This window comes from Apaloderma vittatum, unplaced genomic scaffold (assembly GCF_000703405.1).
Source record: "Apaloderma vittatum isolate BGI_N311 unplaced genomic scaffold, ASM70340v1 scaffold2893, whole genome shotgun sequence".
Classification (NCBI taxonomy): Eukaryota; Metazoa; Chordata; class Aves; order Trogoniformes; family Trogonidae; genus Apaloderma; species Apaloderma vittatum.
In genome coordinates, this window is record NW_009708403.1 from 21,154 (window position 1) to 28,396 (window position 7,243).

Genomic DNA, 7,243 nt, shown 5'->3' on the forward strand with positions numbered 1-7,243 from the left:
GATTTAAATCAGGTGTCGGGAGGAAGTTCCTCACCATGAGGGTGGTGAGGCCCTGAAAGAGGTTGCCCAGAGAAGCTGTGGATGCCTCACCCTGGAAGTGTCCAAGGCCAGGTCAGACAGGACTTGGAGCAACTTGCTCTTGTGGAAGGTGTCCCTGGGGGGTTAGAACTGGCCAATCTTTAAGATCTCTTCCTACTCAAACCATTCTGTGATTCTATGATGATTTCCCAGACACGTGAACCCCAAGTACTGAACAACCACGACAGAACAGCATATCGCCATGTCTGATGCACACAACTTCAGTCTGGTGTTTCCTATGAAGTCCTGCCACCTAAAACTGTTGTTTTAAAAGCATCACCTTGCACATCTCCACCCCCAGTGGTGTGATTCCTCCCACCAGAACACATCAGCCTCATTAATCCACCTCATCCGATGGCAGCAGCCATCAGTTGTGCATATGAAGTCAGCACCAACGCCTCGAAAACACGGTGGGCACATTATTTAACAGCACTGCCTAGCATCACCCTGATCTGAAACCTGTCTCCCCCCTGAAATTCCTGGAATATTTGAGAGATGACTCTTTGTCCAAGTCCCCCTCTTCCAGGAGGTAAGAGGGAGCAGCTAACACTATGACAAGGTGATAGGTCAACAAACAGGCATGGAAGCCAAGAAAAACTGAGTTTCACATTCAAGTCTTGAGAAGCATAAAAAGCCACAAGCAGCAGCAACCGATGCTGCTCTCAGGCTCTCACAGTCCCCAGCACTGGCCACTGGCTCCAGGAGACACAAGCTCAGCAGAGGCACAAGTGCTTCATGGGCACAATGAGTTAGGCAAGCCTCAAGGCAAGGACTGTCCCATGTGTCAGCTTTCTTTAGCCTTTCATACACCCCAAAACCCCAGACTTCCCTCTTCCTACGCTCACTTCTCTTCCCCTTCACATCTCTCCTTTTAAAACAGGAAACAAATCAAAGTAGGTAATTTACTTTTGAAGAAGTTATTTAAGAAAAAAAACACAAACAACAAACATTCTTGCATCCATAAAATACACGGAAGATGCTTTGAGAGGACACACCTCTCTGGTTTGCGTGTAAAAAGCGCTCTTGTCTAAAACATCACAGCAAAGAAACAAACTGAAATAGGTACTGGGACATAAAAATATGTGGGAAATTTAAAGTTACTTCAATTGTTTACAAGCCAGTCAAATTCAAGCTTGTAAACTGACCCTGCAACGTAAAAACTACGAAACCACGCACCTCAGAGCCAAAAAAAAAGTCAGATTCCCCACAAAGAGGGCCTGATAAAGAACAGAGTGAAACAAGAGCAGAGGTGCAGCTCTATGGGGCTCCAGCTCATTCAGCACGCCGGCACCCATCAATACCTCTCCTCCCCGCCACTGTTTGGTACGTAGGCACAAGTGTCACTTTTGTCCTCTTTAAAAGCACTTGCCAGAGGATATATTGAAGCTTTCACAGTCAGCTCTGCCTGCCAAGGCAGAAGATGTCTATGCTGTCCTCATCAACTCTTCACTATCAACTGGAAGGTTTAATGTTTAGCAGGCCTCAGTGGTAAACTCCACACCTTCTAAGCCCTGAAGAACAGCATAGTTACCACAACATTTTGCGCTACTCACGGCTCCTGTGCTTTTCCTCCTCGTGTTAGTACACAGAGGTGGATCAAATGCTACCTCCCTCCTCTTGGATCTACGCAGTCCGTTCCAGGAGCAGACATGATCCCAGTGAGAACACGAAGGCTGCCCTACAGCAAACTCTTGTGACTTTTGAGGTTTTCTTCCCTGCCAGCATGACAAATTTACCGGCATCTGTTTTTTGCTTAACATGATCTCCAGCTGAAGAATAATCTCGAAGGATAACGACTTCACAGATGCTGAGACGTGGACTTTGATCAGAAGAAACAGATGTGAGAGGATGCATTTTCCAAGATTTTTCCAGTGCTAAGAGAAAATAAGCTTTAAAAAAATTGCAATGACTTATACTTTGCAGTCTTCCAATTAATGAAGGAACACTAGACTTGAGCTTACTGTTAAAAATAACAATAAAAGCAAAATATGCTTCTTTTTATTGCTGCTTGGTATATTTTTAAAATCCTACAAAGAATTAAAAAGTCCACAATTAATCATTTTTAACTGGATCGGTGCCTTGATCTGGTTTGCCATGCAGCTGCATGAAAAACTATGCCAACACAAGAGAAGAAATAGCACTAAAATGAGCAGCTGGGAAGGCAATGGGAATTGTTTACTGGTATTGCTGCCAAAAGAAGAAATGCTTGTCAAGCTATGGCCTTAAAACACCATCACCAGCTCTTCCAGAAAAGGTAATGCTTCACCATGGCACGCTCAAGTCAAGCTTTTCAGGACCCTACCACACAACACCCTGCTGCATCTGCAAAGAAAGCTGAACATGACCCTTTCCAGCCTAATTGCACTAGTTCTTTCCTCCTTTTTCACAAGAAAGGGATAGGTAATATATATAAACAACAACAAAAGGAAAAAAAACACCACACTATGAGGACTGCAACTGGGCAACACGTGGCAATCCTCAAAAGCACCCCGTTTACATCTTTTCAAGCACCAAGTCCTCAGTCTCTGACAATCCTGGCGTAACGTTGAAGGTGCGCATTCAGAACGCGGTGCGCTGCTCCACAATGGCTCTCACGGGGCCAGCCGCAGCGGGGAGAGATTGTGGCCCCCAGACCTGGCAGCTTTCACACCCAGCCTCTCTCAAGGCCCACGGTGTTTTCAGCACCAGGATTCCTCAGGTTTGCAAACAGGAGAGCAACATGCCCCATTTATAACACGATGCTGAGAATCCTGGGGACATGTCAGGATCTACTTTCACAAGGGTAAGAAGCAAGAAGAACAGTAAAATCAACCAGAGGAATCTTACAGCTCCTGCATGAATACAAAAAGGAAGAAAATTATGGGAACTGTGGGAACCTCACAGCCCTCCAGAACTCTCCAAGCACAATACAGGCACCGTGAAAGTTCTGAGGAAACCTCTGCCAAGGTAACGGATGTGACACTTCGATTCCCACCAAAAGTTTACCCCGCTGTTACACAACACAAAACTCTCCCTGACTGCTGCTGCAGGAAACACATATCCCAGTCAACATCTAGCATTGACACCGAGGCAGCAAAATCAGCAGTCCTGGTCTGATGACAGCTCTACCTCTATGCTGCTTAGCACACACGACCTTCAAACTTGCAAAATATTGGCTATTTCAGTCCTGAATTCCCTTGAGCCAGGCTTGTCAGCAATGCCAAACAGCATGTCAGTTAAAAAAAACAAACCAAAACACTAGAACCTAACTTTTTTCTCCTCACCTGTGCCACTTTTTATGCTAGAAACAAGAGAAAAAAACCCAAGCACTCAAGCCTCAATTCAGCACAAAGAATTTTTCAGTTTGACATAGTATTTGCTATAGACTAAGAAAAAATAAATAAATTTCTAGGGGCTGATTTGCCCTCCTAAGCTATGTGAAATAAAATCTTGTCTGTGCATAAATATTTCAAGTTTTACACAAAGCCATTCTAAGGATATAAAAACAGAGTTCACATATGAAACAAGAAAGATAAAAACTGAGGACAGCTCCAGACTGTAGTTTTTCAGAAGATAAAGCAAGACCATACGGATGAAAACCACACATTTAATCCCACATGCCTTCATTTGTTTACTTGGCCTCTGTATAGCCAAATTAAAAAATTCTAGCTTTGATTTAATTAGTGATTATAGACATGATGACACTGTAGTCATATGACTCACATTTCCAGTATAGAGTCCACTTTGTCCTTGCTGTAAAGGCAACCCTATACTCATGTCACTGCATATTATATTTAAAAAAAAAGGATCAAAGCAGAATATTAAAATAATTTTTTGCAATGTAAATCCAGTCCACCGAGGCATACATTTTGTTTAAAAAGCAAGTCTGACACTTTGTTTTGCTGAGTCAATGGGCCAATAACCTGAGAAATAATTCCATTTGTCAGACAATCTGCTAACTACAATGAAAATAATGAAAAGACTTGGAAGAGATCAACAGACTTGTACTCTAGAGCCTGGAAAGCAACAAAATAAAAGTTATCCATGGTCACATACTATATAACAAAACAGTCCTCATGATATAAACAAAAAGAGTGAGATTGTGATATATTAAAAAAAATAATCATGCAAGGTGTGGGAGAGCAGATCAGTAATAATCTCAAGAATGAAAAAGAAATGCCAGAAAACTGCAGGTTCAGAAATTAATCAAGTCAAGGTAAAGCCACAGACTGAAAAATACAGTCCCTACATTTACAGAAGCGGAGGCCAAAAAAAAAATCCAAACCTAAACAACAAAACCCAAACTAAACAGCCAAGCAGAACCCAAACCACACCCAGTTTGTCCTCAAACACCTCCACTGCTCTAAAGGTAACGTAAAGCACTCTAATGAGGGTGAGAAGAGTCAGGTCCCCAAATGCCTCAAAAATTAGTCTTGAAATCAGTACTAATATAGCCTGACTGACACTGACAACAAGAGTAAGGGCCTATAGGGAAGCTAGCGGAAAGTGGGAAGGTTTCATCACTAAAAGGAAAGGCTAAAACACAATGTAAGAGGAAATGGGAACCCTTGAGGACTGGACAAGGTAGAAAAGGTAACAGCAGGGCAAAATGCAAGCCCTCAGTCAGTCAATATAAGATTCTCCCAGAAATTAAGAATATCGCAGTTGGAAACAAGAGGAGAACGACAAGTACGTTAAGTTCTAGCATAAGAGGCCACAGGCCACCAAGGTAAAGCAACCACAAAAAGGCAAATACAATCCTAGAATGAAACATGCCAGGTAAACACTTCAGCAAAGCTCAAGGAAACGTGAAATGCCATCATACAAGTGAGCAGTGATCCACAATGCGGCACGCAGCTCTGCATGCCAGTCAAACTACACATAAAAAAATACTTCCTACTCCCTTGAGCATGTCAACAGTCTTACGAAAGAAGGCTAGCGAAACAAAAGGTGAAAAGGAATGGGCCTGTTCTCCATGGAAGGAGCAAGTACTTAAGAGATGAAGGTTATTTAAGAGGAAGGACAATGCTGGGAAAAGAGCAAGTGCACATGAACTAATTATGAATACTCAGGAAATTAAAAAGCCTCTAATGCTCTGAAGAGCTGAAGTACTGAAGTATCCTCTCAGTAAGAAAAGCAGATGAAAGAAACCATTCCTCTCTAAAGCATTATTCCATAGATTGATCTTGTGACACTGTAACTCTATACGAAGCAACCAGGGCAGATGCCAAGGAATTAGGACTTTCTGCAGCTCTGCTGAAAAGCAAATATACACGTTTAGAACCAAAGCAAAACCAGCTGTGGCAGAGAAAAAGTGCATTTACCTACATTTTCTAAAGGTGCCCTGAGAAAAGAGCAGCAGAAGGTTGTCAAGGGAGAGCTGGAACAACCTCACTCGTGGCTGCTAACAAAAGTGGGGTCCGTTAACCTCTGCAGGGGTCTCCTGCTCCTCCTCATCACCACCACTATGCCACCACAGCCTTTGCCAAGCAGATTCAAATCACCAAACTTCCAAACTCACCACCTTCATAGATGATCTACTCACAAGCCAAATGTTTTCTTCCGGAAAATTAGTTTTCCTCCAAAAAGAGTTGAAGCAGTTCAATGGTGAATCAAAAAAAAACCCAACTCAAAACCTGGGCGGGTGGGACCACGGGAGATAACCTCTCCTTTTTTGACAACAAAATGTAAAAAAAGCTAAATCCTGACAGACAAATATTAAAAGCATGAAAAAACACTTAGGTAAATTCTGCAAGGTAAAGTACAGACTATCCACGCTTGACAGTTTGATATTCTCGGTGGTCTAATTAACAATGCAATAATAATTTAAAAAAAGCTCTTAAAGGCAAACAGATATTTCCTGGCAACAGACTGTACGATTTAGCCCCAATAATCACCAAATTTCTATTCTGTTGCACTCATTTAATTGTAATAAGAGCAGATAGTTACACTCAGCGTACACAAGGCAGAATTTCAGAAATTGCAAGTGAACAGACTGTCACTTTTGAAGTACAACAGCATTGAAGTTCTCAAAGCACACAGGTCTGCCAAAGAATTCTGCACAGGGGTGAGAGTCCCCAGTTCAAAAAGTCTTCACTTGTGCCAATACGTTCGTTGGAACCACGTGAAAGAGAAGTCTGGCAAAACACACATAAAACTTCGCAATGTATTTGAAGTAACTAGATGATGTGTAGCGGGTCTGGCAAGTTTCTGCTTTCATTTCAATCGCAGGTCAACACTACGAATATCACAATGGTTTGTGAGAAGATACTAAGGGAATGGTTCTATTACACAAACTTTGAGACACCTTAAGAAAACAGCACAGCTTATATTAAAAAGAGATGGTGTGGTAATAGGAGCACTTACAGTCACCTCTTCCAGCTGTATACAACCCAGCCTTGACAAAAATTTCAAGAATGCTGAATTCTTCTTTTCCTTGTAAAAATTCCATTGTAACATGAACTTTAAATCTCACTCTGGTATCTAGCTTAATTTTACTGCTTCTTCAAGTGTTTCAATTCAGAATAGGCACTGTTTAAAAAAAAAAGAGGCGGCAAAAAATCCCACCTAAAATGCAACACAGAGAACAAGTTTGGTGCTCAAGAAAGCCCAAGACAGAGAAGCAGGAAACAAAACAACTGAGTCATCATCTTCATCCTGTCATGACACCAGCTCAAGCCAAAGTGATATTGCAAGCCTCCTGATCTTGTAATGGGAAGAAATGTCAGCTCAGGCTTAACTTGATGCCCCTGAATCAGCCTCTAGACAATGCCTTAGTATCAGGTACTGAAAGGGGCATAAAATTTGGATCCCACTGACATTAATAGGTTGATTTTCACCCTTGAGTTCTACAGCAAAACAAACTGTACATACCACTCCACTGAAACCAAGCAAACTGAGGCAGGAGGTAATAAGATACCTCAAAGACACGCTGTAAGACTTGAGAAGTCATAGAATGGTTTGAGTCGGGACGGACATTAACGATCATCTCGTTCTAAGGTCCTGGTTGGGAGCACACAGGGCAGGGACACCTCCCACCGCACCAGGCTGCTCAAAGCCTCACCCAGCCCGGCCTCCAACGCTTCCAGGAAGGAGGCAGCACAACGGGCCACAAACTCCTTCTTTAAAAAAAGCTCCCGAGAGCAAATAGGGTAGAGCCAGCGCCCGAGGCTGCCGTGCTGGGGTA